The following is a 14,668-nucleotide window of genomic DNA, read 5'->3' as shown; positions in this document are numbered from 1 at the left end:
TTATGAGCAATGAAGTCTTTACTACTTCGGATCCTTTTTTCCAAATGAATTAATGAATTAAATTTATCCTTTCACCAGCTGCTAGGCAGCAGATGGAACCATTTCTGAAGCCTTGTTGAATTCAATCCATAAAACTCATTTCCTAGGATTAGCAGTCCAAAGTTTCTTTTAATGTTTATATACCGCTTGGGATTTTGAATTGCATGATGTTAAACTTTCAATTTAACTATTCCTTTTGCATTTCATATCAAACAATTATGATCTTTTAGATTTCTATAGCAGACATGGCAGGTCACATAAGGACAGGAATTAATTCCAAAAGCAGTAAAGTCATACAAGTTACATTTTTTGATGTTTGTTCGCATGGTCCTACTACCATGGAAACTATTTGCACTGTGCTTTTCTGTTAATGTAAACCTAAATAATTACATAACTAATAGCTTATGATTTTTGTTTACTTACTCATAAACACTTTAAAGTGAAACTGAAAGATTTATTACATTATGGAAGCTTAAAGTTTTGCAATTGAATTGTAAGAGTAAGGTTGTTACATTATCTGCAAATAATTACTATATATACCCAGTTAATTTACCTAATAAGAATTTAATCCTGACCTTTTAAAATGGTAATAAGGCCAATTATACAGAGTATATAGATATACATTTTATAACATCTAACTTTTTAAAGATCATGCTACCATGGACAGCTCCGAGCATCTCCACTCTTCATGTGCACTTAAAATGTCTAAGTTAAGAAGAACCAAGAAACTTTAAAACTTACTGGTTGATGTTATAGCAGAATAGCAATGGCCACCCTTTAAAAAAAAAAAAAAAGACGACTCCTTTAACCATAACTAAATTAGAATCTCCATAAAAGTTCCAATGTACTTTAAAAGGTTTTAAATACAACTACCTTATACTCTCCAAGGTACAGTATATCCAAATTTAAAATATAAAAAAGCTTTTAAGCTTAAAATGATGCAGCTTCTATAACATAAATACAACTAAAAAAGAGTGAATCACTCTTATGTGCAACAGTGATTTCCGCTAATTTGGCACAAGAAATCTATATTAATCTAATACTGGAGTAAGCCAAGAAGGCCACAATAATCACCAGTGAGTAATTGAATATTTAGAATAAGGAGAAAAGAGATCACGGGTAATCTTAGGTTACATGCATAAAAGTAGGATAATATGCAGATGATATTTGCAAGGGTAAAAGTTAGGGAAAGTCTAATTTCAGCTTTATTTTAGACTATGAATTTGATGATTTCCTGGTCCTTATTTACTTTTTTCCCTAATATAAAGATAGTGTACACAACTATGCTTAAGATTGGTTCATCAATTCTTTTCTCTTGAGTTTTGCAGTGCTAGTTATTACATAACGTTAAGAGTTGATATAACTTTTCTGACAATAAGCCACTTTCACTAAGAAAAATATTGGAGAAGTTATTTTATACACTTTGCCTATGAGCTGCTTTGTTCTTTGAAATTGAAAGAGAAAAAGCTCACTATACCCCTTTAGGAGACATCTATTATTTCCACATGTATCAAAGCATGTTTAATAAATGCCTTGTTAGGATGAAAGGAACATGAGGCAAAAGACTGTTTATCAAGGTATTTGAAATTTTTCTCTCTTTTAATAATATTTCACTGAACTCATCCTTCAGCAAAATTTTGTTCAAGGTTCATATTAAGTCTGTCTCTTTTTTCAGCCTTTTCTAATATCACTCTTTAACTTTCTAAAGAGTCTTCTGATATCTGCATTTATAAAAAAAATGGACCATCTCATTTTTTTAAGAAGGCTACTCTGATTCAATTCTCTAAATATTTAAAGACAAGATTATAAAGACCATACTTAACATTTTAAATATCTCTGGGACTTCAGACAAACTCTTTCCCTTATGTGTAAACATGACTGGAATTTCTGACTTTCCAAAAAAAATATGGAACATCTTTGATATTGGTAATTTGTTAATAAAAATAATCTATATTTTTGTGCTGACAACCCATTTACCAGCCCTCCCCCGCCTGCCCCCCGCTTCCCCAGAAAAGATTTCTTCCATCCTAGTGAGATGTCAGATTTGCAATCTCAAGGACAGTTCTTGTGATCTCAGAAATTATTTCACTTTACTTTGTTTCAGAGAAAGAAGTGTACTAAGTATCATTTCATATCAAATATTCTGTTGCAAATTTGCACATTTCAAAATGTATATGAACAAAGACAATACTGATGCAGTATAAATGCAATTGCACCAAGATATTTTATTCTGAAATCCTTCTCCATGAAGATCCAAAAATCTTTTTTTTTTTTGCACAAATTTAAAAAAGAGAGACAGAAAGGGCATTTAAAATGTTGACCAAGTGTCTACCACAGCAGAAACCAGAAACCGAAGTTCCAAACAAACATCAGAAAAACCATCTACATACTTCCAAACTTCAACCTTTAGTGGTATCATTTTTCCCCCAGTAACAAAACTCAACATGACGACTTAAAACACAGAAACTTACTAAAATGCTGAGTGACTTAAACCTCCATGCTAGCAGTAACGCAGTTCCAAAGTTTTCAACTTACTTTTTTGTTCGTTTCCAAAACTTATATTTCTCTCCTCCCTTGTGTGCTGAACGGAAACACTAAAGCTGTTTCTTTGGAAGGTAGTTCCCATGATATGACATCCAGTGCCTTTGACTGCCGAGAGATAAGCACCTGCCTTGTGTCCCCTCTTTACGTCACACCTCCCTATTCAGACCTTCTCAATATGACTCACATTTGCACATCAACAGCCTCATGCGCATACACAGATTTTTTTTCGGCTCTGGGCCCAAAACTTTCACTTTAATTTTCATCACATGATTGCCGTGGCATATGTCCTTCCAAACCTCCCATATATCAGTCATCATGCAAATGAGATGGAGTATCACTCCTCGGCAGCAGATGGCCAGGGATGATAACAATGGCTCAACAGAGGAGATTCAATGTCCCTGACTTTATCGCCACGGCAACAACAACCTAAAATATATGTAATGGAAGTGGTGCTTATTAATTTTGCAGGCTCGAGTGTTCTGATTTTGTGAGTGAATGGGCTGAGTTGAAAAGGGGGCTGTGTCCTCCTGCCTCCAGAAGACTATCTATAAAAGCCAGGGACCTGGAAATTATTTTCAGTGACTAAGAAGGCAACAGCCTAGCAATTATTTGAGTAATTAGGTGTAATTCCTCCCTGTAGGCCTTGTACCCTCCTGTGCTTGCTTCACAGAAGCTCACGAATTAGACAGGCACAGATACTGAAAAGAAAAGTGCCTCAAGATACAGGGGGAGAGCGTGCGGGAGCCCTGTCACTTGGCCTCCACCAGGCTTGGTAAACACAAGCCCCAAGCTATAAGTAAATAGAGGCCCCACTTCACAAACACAGACCAATTAAAATGACAAAGGCAACCACACTTCTGGGTGGAGCTTAGGGGAGCTGGATGCTGCCAGGAATGAATGGTCTTGGGTTCCCAGCCCGGTGCCCCCACCCTTGCAATTCCACCCCTGCTTCTCACACTGGGTTTCGATCCCTCAGCAGGTTGTGTCCAGCTCTTCAGGGAATTTTTCATGTGCCTGCTTTCATCCGGACTCCTAGCAGATCCTCAATCTGCTTCTCACTCCTAACCATATCAAAGAAATGAAATCATGGGGAAAAAAAACCAATAGATCCTTCAAACTGTGCAGCAAGCCCTTTTACCTCGGAAAAGGACGACCCCCAGACTACCAAGATGAGTGGGAGTTTTTGGGAAATGGGACAAAAAAATCAGCAGGGACGATCTTGCCTCCAATTACTTACCTGGAGGCTATTTTTAAAACACCTTTGGACATATTTTTCAACAAACTAGTAACAGAATGAAGATCTTGCTTCTCATTTGTTTGTAGGGTTGAACCACATGGCAACATCTTAAAGTTCGAGATGATTTATTTTTCAAAGAATAAGCCACCGTGGCAGTAGCATCTTAGAGCAAACTAGAATCTGTGTCCATAATAGAAAAAAAAAGGCATTGATTGATGAGTTTATTGTTATTAAAAAAGGACAACTGTATACATTTTTTTAAGAATTGAAAACTTTTCCCATCCTTTCAACACTGAACAAACCTCACAGCCACTGCACCAGGCTCTCTGAACAGAGGAGGGTATGATATGAGATGAAGGACCCAGGCTTCTCTTCTAGCAGGGCCTCAAGGAATGGCTGGAGACCCTTTGCCCCCACCATCCTGTGTCTCGGTTTTCTGAGAGGGACCAGAATCCCACCCTCTTCCCTGTCTGCAGACTTCCTTCTAGCCAAACGCCCTCCAAGGTCCTGGAGGCCAGGCCCAGGATAGAACCCATCCAGCCTCTAAGTCTCTGTTCACCAAAACAAGCAGCCCACTCTTGCTTGGGCATTCCATCACCTTCACCAGCTTTGTTCATAGTGATGCTTCTTAAGGTCCACTTGACTTTACATTCCAGAATGCCTGGCTCTAGATGAGTGATCACATCATCATGGTTATCTGGGTCTTTTTTGTATAGGTCTTTTTTGTATAGTTCTTCTGCATATTCTTGCTACTTCTTCTTAATAACTTCTCCTTCTAAGGTCCACACCATTTTTTGTATATAAAATGGCAAAAAAAAATTTGCAACCCTTTATGTAACTTAGGTTACATAATTGCAAATAGTTTTTAATAACTAATCTATTATATATTATAACTGGTACACTTAATCATTACAAAATATATAGCAAATAAAACTTTTATAATTACAAAAAAAATAAAAATAAAAAATAAACACTCTCCGACCTGACTTTTTGCTTCCCTTGTGGCTCAGCTGATAAACAATCCACCTGCAGCATGGGAGACCTGGGTCTGATCCCATATAGAAGGGAAAGCCTACCCACTCCAGTATTCTGGCCTGGAGAATTCCATGGACTGCACAGTCCACGGGTCGCAAAGAGTCAGACACGACTGAACAACTTTCACTTCACTTCACAGTTCTGTTTCCTATGAGGGGAGGGATGGTTTACACTTAGACTCACTGTCCTTCCTAGCATGTGGTCTATCAACTTATTCACATTTTGCAACAGTTTGGCATGTAAGTAATCTAAGTGCCTAGTGCAAAATTTCATTGTGATATTTAAAGCCCTCCAATAAAGGGCTTCCCAGGTGGCTCAGCAGTAAAGAATCTGCCTGCAATGCAGGAGCCTCAGGAGACACAGGTTTGTTCCCTGGGTGGGGAAGATGCCCTGGAGGAGGGCATGGTAAGCCACTCCAGTATTCTTGCCTGGAGAATCCCACATGCCACGGACAGAGGAGCCTGGTGGGCTCAGTCCTTAGGTTCTCAAAGAGTCAGACAGGACTGAAGTGACTGAGCGCTCGCATACACACACATACTCTAATACAACTCATAATGGTTTCGTGTTATCAATACATTTCAGAAGATACCTTAAAAAAATTAAAGCTAATACTCCAATGCAAATCAGGAGCCAAGGACATGCAATCTGAGAATACCCAGCTTGGGAATGGATAGTACTTTGACTCTGCCTTGTGAAATGAGTCCCTTTCCTGAGCTCTGAGCCATTCCACTAGTGAACCCACACAAGATGCAAATGTTTCCAGGGTAAACATGGATTTCTAGCTGGTAGATCAGACACTTGATTAATTTCAGTGACTTGATTGATATTATTGACAATGAAATAAAAAATCACCTACTATTGACAAATTATAAAAGAACAGCTTTACCGAAATATAAAGGACACAGCAAATTAGCCACCTGTTTAAATTATGCAATTAAATGTTCAGTGTGTTCATAGTCATGCAACCATTACCACAATTTCTGAGCATCTTTATCACCCTCCAAAGAAATGCCATAACCACTAGCAGTCAGCCTCCATCCACCCCCTATAGCCCCCCGCAGCTGACTCCCTTCTTCAGGCCATATAACTCCTAATCTACTTCCTGTCACTATGAATTTGCCTATTTTGAACATTTCATAATAATTGTACAATATCTTGTCCTTTGTTACCAGCTTCTTTCACGTGGTATATTTTCAACATTCACCCATGTTGTAGCATGTATGAGGACATTATTTTGTACTGCTGAATGATATTTCACTGTTTGGATCTATTTTTGGCTGCACTGCATGACATGCAGGGTCTTAGTTCTCTGACCTGGGGTGGAACCTGTGCCCCCTGCACTGGAAAGGCTATGTCTTAACCACTGGACCACCAGAGAAGCCCCTGGCGACACACCCTATTTTTCTTATCCCTTCACCAGCCACTGGACACCTATGAATAGTGCTGCGGTAAATATTCATATGCAAGTTTTTGCATGTAGGGTATGCTTTCCTTTCTCATGGGTGTATTCTGCAGAGTGGAATTAACTAGGTCACTTGGTAACCCTACCTTCTGGATTGTTTTCCAAAGCAGCTGCACCATTTCACATTCCCATTGGCAGTACATGATAGTTCTAATTTCCCCACATCTTCACCAGCACTTGTTATTATTTTTTATTATGGCCATTCTGGGTCATGTGGGTGTTACTAATGGTTTTGATTTATGTTTCTTTAATGACTAAGGGTATTGAGAATCTTTTCATGTGCTTAATTGGTTATTTGATATCATTTATTGGAGAACAGATCTTTTGCCCATTTTTACACTGGGTTTGTATTTTTATTATTGAGTTGTAGGAATTCTTTATATATATATCATAGATATAAGTCCCTTATCAGATATATAATTTGCAAAATTTTGCTTTGGGGTTATAACTAAGAAACTATTGCCAAATTCAAGGTCACAAAGATTACATCTATGTTTTCTCCTGAGAGTTTTATAGTTTGAGCCCTGACATGTAGGTTTTCTATTCACTTTGACTTAATTTTTGTACTTAGCATAAAGTAGGGGTCCAACCACATTCCTTTACATGTGAATATCCAGCTGTCCAAGCAACTTTGTTGAAAAGAATATGCTTTCCCCACTGCATTGTCTTGGCATCCTTGTTGAAATCAGTGTATGATGGAGGTAGGGATTTTGTTCCGGACTCTCCCTTAACTCTATTGATCTATATGTCTGTCCTCATGTCCATGCCACACTACATTGATCATTGTAGCTTTGGAGCAAGGTTTGAAATTGGGATTTGTGAGCCCCCCAACTTAGTTCTTATCCAAGACTATTTTGGCTATTATGGATTCCTTGAATTTCCATATGAAACATACGATCACCTTGTCAATTCCTGCAGAGAAGCCGGCTGGGGGTTTTGATGTGCTTGATCTGCAGATCCCCCTGCTTAGTATGGCCATCTTGTTCGTTCACTCAGTTATGTCCGACTCTGCGACCCCATGGACTGCAGCACACCAGACTTCCCTGTCCTTCACTATCGCCCAGAGTTTGCTCAAACTCATGTCCATTGAGTCAAGAATGCCATCTTAACAACACTGAAATTCCTAATGTACGAACATGCCTTTTCATTTATTTAGGGCTTGATTCATTTCTTTCAACAATGTTTTATGGCGTTCAAAGATTTACACTTCTCCTGATAAATTTATTCCTAAGTGTTTTATTCTTTTTGATACTATTGTAGGTAAAGCTATTTTCTTACTTTCATGTCTTGTTTATTGCTGTGTGTAGAAATACAATTGATTTTTACATATTTATGCTGTAACTTTAAACCTTATTGAACTTGCTTATTAGCTCTAATAGTCTTTTCCGTGAATTCCTTAGTGTTTTCTGTATACATATCTATACACCATATCACATCATCTGCAAATGGAAAAGTTTTACTACTCCCTTTCAAAATGGATGACTTTTATTCCATTCTCTTGCCTAATCGTCCTGGCTAAGACTTCTAATTTAGGACAGAAGTGGAAAGAACAGACACCATTGTTTTGTTCTTGATCTTAGAAGGTAAACATTCAATCTTTTTTGTACTACACATTATGTGAGTTAACTTTGGAATTTTGAAAGCTCAGTTTAAGAACATTTTAAACAGAAAAACTAATATCTACCTGGCACAGTAAACTGCCCTACATTGGTGTAACTCCTGGGTAGACCAAAAAGAAATCCTCCAGCTCTACAATTTTATAAGAACCTGGTATGGATTCTGCCATGGCATCTTGTGGTTGTTACTATTGTTGATCTGTTATCGTTGATCAGTCTCTAAGTCATGCCCAACTCTTTGTGACCCCATGGACAGCAGCACACCAGGCTTTCCTGTCCTTCACTATCTCCCAGAGCTTGCTCAAACTCATGTCCATTTTCTTAGTGATGGCATCCAACCATCTCATACTCTGTCACCCTCTTCTCCTCCTGCCTTCATCTTTCCCAGTATCAGGGTCTCTTCCAATGAATCAGCTGTTCACATAAGGTGGCCAGGGTTTTTTGGAGCTTCAGCTTCAGTCTTTTCAATGAATAGTCAGAGCTGATTTACTTTAGGATTGACTGGTTTGATATCCTTGCTGTCCAAGGGGCTCTCAGTCTTCGTCAAAACCACAGTTTGAAAGTGTCAATTCTTTGGCACTCAGCTTTCTATGGTCCAACTCTCACATCCATACGTGACTACTGGAAAAACCACAGCTTAGACTATACAGACCTTTGTCAGCAAAGTGATGTCTCTGCTTTTTAATACATTGTCTAGGTTTGTCATAGCTTTTCTTTCAAGGAGCAAGCATCTTTTAATTTCAAGGCTACAGTCATCATCCATAGTAATTTTGAAGCCCGAGAATATCAAGTCTGTCACTATTTCCATTTTTTCCCATCTATTTGCCATGAAGTGATGGGACTGCATTCCGTGATCTTAGAAATAGATACCACTGTCAAAGCTTTCTAATATTCCACCTTCTGAACTTCTACAAAGTTGTTATCATTCAGGAAAATGAACATTGTTCATGCAAAATTGATGGTGTCAATAAGAAATTTTAAAATCTTTCTTTTGCCAGGTGATGCTCTTCATTTAAGAATCAGATGAACACTAAGATGCAGCTTAAAATACAGTGAGAAGTAAAAACGTTGCTGAGAATCATGGTACATGCGCATCTACTTCTGCATCTGTAGATGCATCTTTACTTGTATCTACACCCACACCTATATCTGTGTCTGTTCTTATCTATTATGTTCATATTTGCAATATGGCCTTGACATCAGATACATACAGTGTTGCTTCATCACTGAACAGCTGAACTACATTCGGTCCATGGTGGGCAGGCAGCTCATTCAGCCTTGTGATGGCAGCATCACTTAGCTGCATGAAATCTGTGCTAAGATCTCTGTACCTGTTTCATTCATGGTGACATGGTGGCCTTGGATCCTGGAGTCAGGGATCTGAGCGGGGTCGCCATGGTGATGGCTCGTCCGCATCTCCCTTCCACGCTCTGCTGGTTCTGGATCACATCCCTGTGGCTGGAGGTCCAGCTCCGTGCACATATGGGGCACACGCAAATCATTCTAGGTGTGTGGGACATTGTTCTCATTTCTTTGCACAACCGTTCCTCCTATACACACACGCACACACACACACACACACAGAGGAATTACTCCACTTCGATAGATCTGGGCTTACATGAATGTCTTAGCTCAGGCTGCTACAACCAAATACCACAGATCAGGCAGGTTTAATAGCTGACACTGACTTCCCACAGTCCTGGAAGTCCAAGACCAAGGTGATCCTGTTCCCGGGAAGAACACTCTCCCTGGCTTGCAGATGGCCGTTTTCTCACTGTCCTCGCAGGGCGGAAAGAGTGAGCTCTGCTCTCTTACTCTCTTTGTAAGGGCACTAACCCCCATGGGTGCCCCACCCTCATGACCTCACCTGAATTTACTCACCTCCCAAAGGTGGAACTTGTAAATACCATCATATTGGGGGTCAAGCTTTCGACATATTGCTGTAGGAAAGACAGAAATATTTGTCCATGACCAGCTTGCTCCCTCTTCCCAGAAAGGCAGACCAAGCCTATTACAACTCCACTTAGGAAGAGCCCTGCATCTTCTGACTTCCTGGTTTCCATCTCCCTGAGACTGATGGAGTGGACCATGAGGTCCCCAACGAAGGCCTCTTTGTGGTTTCTACAGTTCATTTTGTGATAAGTGTCTCATGACTGAATAGCTAGCATTTAAAGTAACAAAAATAAAAGAGCAGAAGAGGAAGGATGGCTTCAGAACGAGAAGACAGAGAAAACAGCAAGCCTGCTGGCCACACTCTGAATGTCCTGAATGGAAGGGGAGGCTGGTGCAGCACTCTGGGTGCCCAGCTCCTGCCACTGACATTTAAATAAGTGAGAAGATGAAACACATCTAAATAAATTAGTGGCAAACACTAAAAATGTTGAGCAAGTTTCCAGAGACTGCACAATACTTTCTGACCCTTGGCTGAACAGATGATACAATCAGAAACTGCTCAGGACTCCATCCTAAGAACCCAGGCAAGAATGATACATGATGTCACTTGGGGTATCTCGATTCAGGGGGCCTCCTGCAGTCCAGCACTCCCCTGGTGGCCAGCACAGTTCCAGGTCCTCAGTAGCCTGTAAACACCATGCCACTGGTCTAGGACTCAGAGCTCTTGTCCCTCTCATTGTCTGTTCTATGATGGGTTAAATCCCAAACATCAGCCTTCTTCATTTGAGAGGGATGTTCAGCTGTTAGAGTTCCAGTCCTATGGAGTCACTGGGTGGTCCCCTTGCTGACCAGTCTCCAGGCCCTGTACAACAACCCCACCCACACATCATACAGGAATCCAGACTCCAAACCCCTGCCATCCCTGTAGTTATAGCTCTTTACGTACCCCCATGAGGACCCCTTTCCCACCCTACCTCCAGGGCTTGCCCAAACTCCCGTCATCCATCATCTGAACTCCTAATACATCCTGGTACCCATGCTCATCCACGGTCCCAGGAAAGTGCTTCTTTCCAGGACATCCCTCCCACACCTCCAGTATCATTTTCCTAGAAGGCCAATCTAGCTATGTCCATTCTATGGCTTTCCTTTTTTTCCTGGACAACCACCAGGCTAAGCCTCTCTCCCTCCTTTGAGGTTAGCTGCATCCACATGCAGAGGTGGCACATGTCAGTCACTTCCAGTCCAACCCACAGAGCCTCTCCAGTTGCCTGCAAGCTTCATCCTTTCCTGACAAATACAGAGATGACCTTGAACATCATGCAATGAAGATGGCAGAGCCCCAGTCAGTCTGAGTCCTGAATGACTGCATGGACCAAAACCCCCAACTCCCCTTAAAAAACAAGAGCTTTTGAACCTATTTACATGATCAAAATTAAACTCTCCTTGTATTTGTGCTATTGTACATTTTTGTGTGTATTTCTTAGACAGCTAGAGTTAGCCTAATAAAGATATCTTCTGCTTAGAAACTTCTTTGATCTGCAGCACTAAGTCCAGCTGTCTCAGTACAATTAGGGTTTCTCAGTTTAACCCCACTTTGCCTCTTCAGCTATTTTCAGTGTTTCTCTTTACACAGAGACTCCACAGGTAGCTCCTCACCATTTGCTGGAAATGTCATGCTCATTCCTGCCCAGGGATAACTTAATTTAATCTCCAGCATCATTTGTAAGAGACAATGGTAATCACATTACAGTAATACAAAAGTATCAAACTTGTAATATAAATGTATACATTTTTCAAATTAACACGTTGTATACTTTAAATTTCATATAATGTTATATGCCAGATATGGGCTTCCCACATGGTTCAGTGATAAAGAATCTGCCTGCCAAATAGGAGACATGGGTTAGATCCCTAGGAAGGGAAGATCCTCTGGAGAAGGAAATGGCAACTCACTCCAGTATTCTTGCCTGGGAAATCCCATGGACAGAGGAGCCTGGCGGGCTACAGTGCATGGGGCTGCAAAGAGTTGGACACGACAGAGCACAGCACCATGTGCCGTATGTCAAATATATTTCAGTTTCAACAAAGAGGCACTAAAAGTGATTCCACTTCCTGGAAGACTCCTCTCAAAAGCAACCCAAACTTTTCTCACTGCTGTCCTCAGAGTAAGACACTGCTTGTGTTTTATTTTCCAGAAATCCAAATCTGGAGCAAAACTGAGGTCTTGGTGCTTCTCGGAAGGGCTTCTTCTACCTTTGTCGTCACTCTTCACCATGCAGGCTAAGTCACTTCAGTCCTGTCTGAGCCTTTGCGACCTGGACTACAGCCCTCCAGTCTCCTATGTCCCTTGTATTCTCCAGGCAAGAATACTGCAGTGGGCTGCCATGCCCTTCTCCAGGGGATCTTCCCGACCAGGGGATCGAACCCGTGTCCCTTATGTCTCCTGCATTGGCAGGCGGGTTCTTTACCACCAGTGCCACCTGAGAAGTCTGAGTTCTTCACTGTGGTGAGGTGAGGAACTAATGGGTTAGGCAGTTAGTATGGTTTCTGTTTTCTGCACACATCCCCACTGGGGAAACGACAGGGGATGAGAGCACGGTGATTTGGGTGACTGGATTCTTCCATCTCTTATGGGGAAGAAGTGTCATTTCTGTCTCTTCTCCTCCATCTACATCAGCTCCCAGGAGGACCTATAGATGGCTCTGAAATACTTTAATCTTTGCAGAGAAAAAAGCTAAATAAATAATCCCAAAGTGTTAAGATAGACCTGTAAACCACTGATGTTAGAAGATATTGCAGTTAATTCTACAAGCATCTGGTTTACGGAGGTTATATTGAGATGCTGTTACTGTCGTTGTTTAGTCGCTAAGTCATGTCTGACTCTTCTGCGATCTCATAGACTGTGGCCCGCCAGGCTCCTCTGTCCATGGGATTTCCCAGGCAAGAATACTGGAGTGGGTTGCCATTCCCTTCTCCGGGGAATTCTTCTGACCCAGGGATCACACCCCCATCTCTTATGTCTCCTGTATTGCAGGCAGATTCTTTACCACTCCGCCACCAGGGAAGCCCTAGAGTGAGACACCTGTTTTTAAACTTTATGGGTGCAAATACTTGATGAGTACTTGTAAAGTCTCTGCACTCACGCCCAGTGGAGGATGAGACCAGAAGTTCCCATCTGATCCTATTATTTAGAAGTTAAGGAGTGCTGGAGTTGGGAAGACAGAGGCTCCATGAAGTCAGGTTTTCCAGCCCTGCTAGGGTGCCTGGGCACAGGCTCAGAGCTGAGGAGGATGCTGTAGGTTGGTGAGTGCAGGGGGGTGCAGGTGGGGCAAAGGAGGGCTGCCACGGTGCGTAAGGATGGACTGTGGCATCTGCACCTGCACAAGAGAGAAAATAATCAGGAGACAGGGTGCTCACAATACCCGCTCTGCCAGGTGGTAGCTACTGGTGATGACAAGGTCATGAGTGTCACATGGGAATGAACCCTGAGGGGGCTAGAGGGAAAGATCACTGAAGGCGGGGAGGTCAAGGAATCACGGGGCCAGTACAGAGATGGTGACTGTGTCACCAAGAGCAGCCTGAGGAGCGAGGCGAAGAGGAAGCAGCGAGTGGGGCTGGAACCTCTGTGAACATGCAGGGACCACAACAAGGGGCAGTAATGGGTGCTGAGGATCACGTCAACTTCACAAAAACCGGAATTTTCAAAATTTGAAGGAGAAATTAGTGGGAATTAGCCATGGGGCCAAGGCTACTAAGCCTCCCTCAAACTCAGAGGTGAGTGGGAAACCTCACAGCCTCCCCAGAAGGATTCAGGGAAGATGATGGACCAGAAGGTCCTCGACCTTCAGGGCTTCTTGGTCTAGTGGGAAGATACAAAGTATCAACTCATCAAACGCACAGCAGAGTGGTTATCACGCAGCTCCTATTTAAGACAAGTGTCTATGTGCTCTGTGCTCCTACAGATTGTAAGTCCCCTCCACCTGGAATACAGGGAGCGCAGGCTATCAACCTCTGTGGCAAAGAGCAGATACATCCTCTGCTGCTGCCCTGAGTGGATCTCAGATGCATCCTCCCTGGGATTCCCTCAGCTGCTGTCTCGCTCCTACCTTTCATCTCGACATCCAATTCATCTTGGCACTGACAGTTGAGATCAGAGTGAGATGAAGAAGAAGCAGGTATGAAAATATTCAAAACGAGCCTAGCGCACCCCGATGTAGAAATTTATGGTTGCTTCTTCACCTCATTTGCAAGTTCCCTTGGGATAGAAAAGAGTGAGCTAATGACCCTTCACTCTGTATTCAATGATTATGACAAAATTCAAATACTGGGGAAGAGCAGAGAGCATGTGGGTCCCGTGTGAACTTGTCTGTCCATGAAGAATGTATCCCCAGCCCTCTTCATTTCCAAACATCAAGTATCAATCAGGATAGAAACCACAATTGGGATAGCATCCCTCCTGAGACTCCTGAGTCAACTTTTTACTGTCTCACCTACTCCACAAAGTACTGACTAAGATAGAGACCAGTTCCTTCCTTGAAAAAAAGTTTGAAAGTGAAAGTTCACTAACCAAAGAGTTAGACATGGAATCCTCCAGGCTAGAATACTGGAGTGGGTTGCCAATCCCTTCTCCAAGGGATCTTCCCAACCCAAGGATCGAACCCAGGTCTCCTGCATTGCAGGTGGATTCTTCACCAGCTGAACCATAAGGGAAGCCCAAGAATACTGGAGTGGGTAGCCTATCCCTTCTCCAGCAGATCTTCCTGACCCAGGAATCAAACTAGGGTCTCCTGCATTGCAGGCAGATTCTTTACCAACTGAGCTATCAGGGAAGTCTTCCATGGG

At 41.9% G+C, this 14,668-nt stretch overlaps 1 long non-coding RNA gene across 1 annotated transcript in view; it reads right to left on the bottom strand.

Annotated features, from left to right (window-relative positions):
- Positions 1 to 2,734, bottom strand: part of LOC106502847 — a 29,696-nt gene extending 26,962 nt beyond the window's left edge. The window contains exons 1-2 of the long non-coding RNA XR_001296500.2: positions 2,575 to 2,734; positions 781 to 814 (exon numbers count right to left, since the gene is read on the bottom strand). This is a non-coding gene — a long non-coding RNA (uncharacterized LOC106502847). The remainder of the gene's footprint in view (positions 1 to 780; positions 815 to 2,574) is intronic.

The sequence above is a fragment of the Capra hircus genome, chromosome 14 (assembly GCF_001704415.2).
Source record: "Capra hircus breed San Clemente chromosome 14, ASM170441v1, whole genome shotgun sequence".
Classification (NCBI taxonomy): domain Eukaryota; kingdom Metazoa; phylum Chordata; class Mammalia; order Artiodactyla; family Bovidae; genus Capra; species Capra hircus.
The sequence above is the reverse complement of the archived record's forward strand: the minus strand, read 5'-3'. Positions and strand labels throughout refer to the sequence as shown.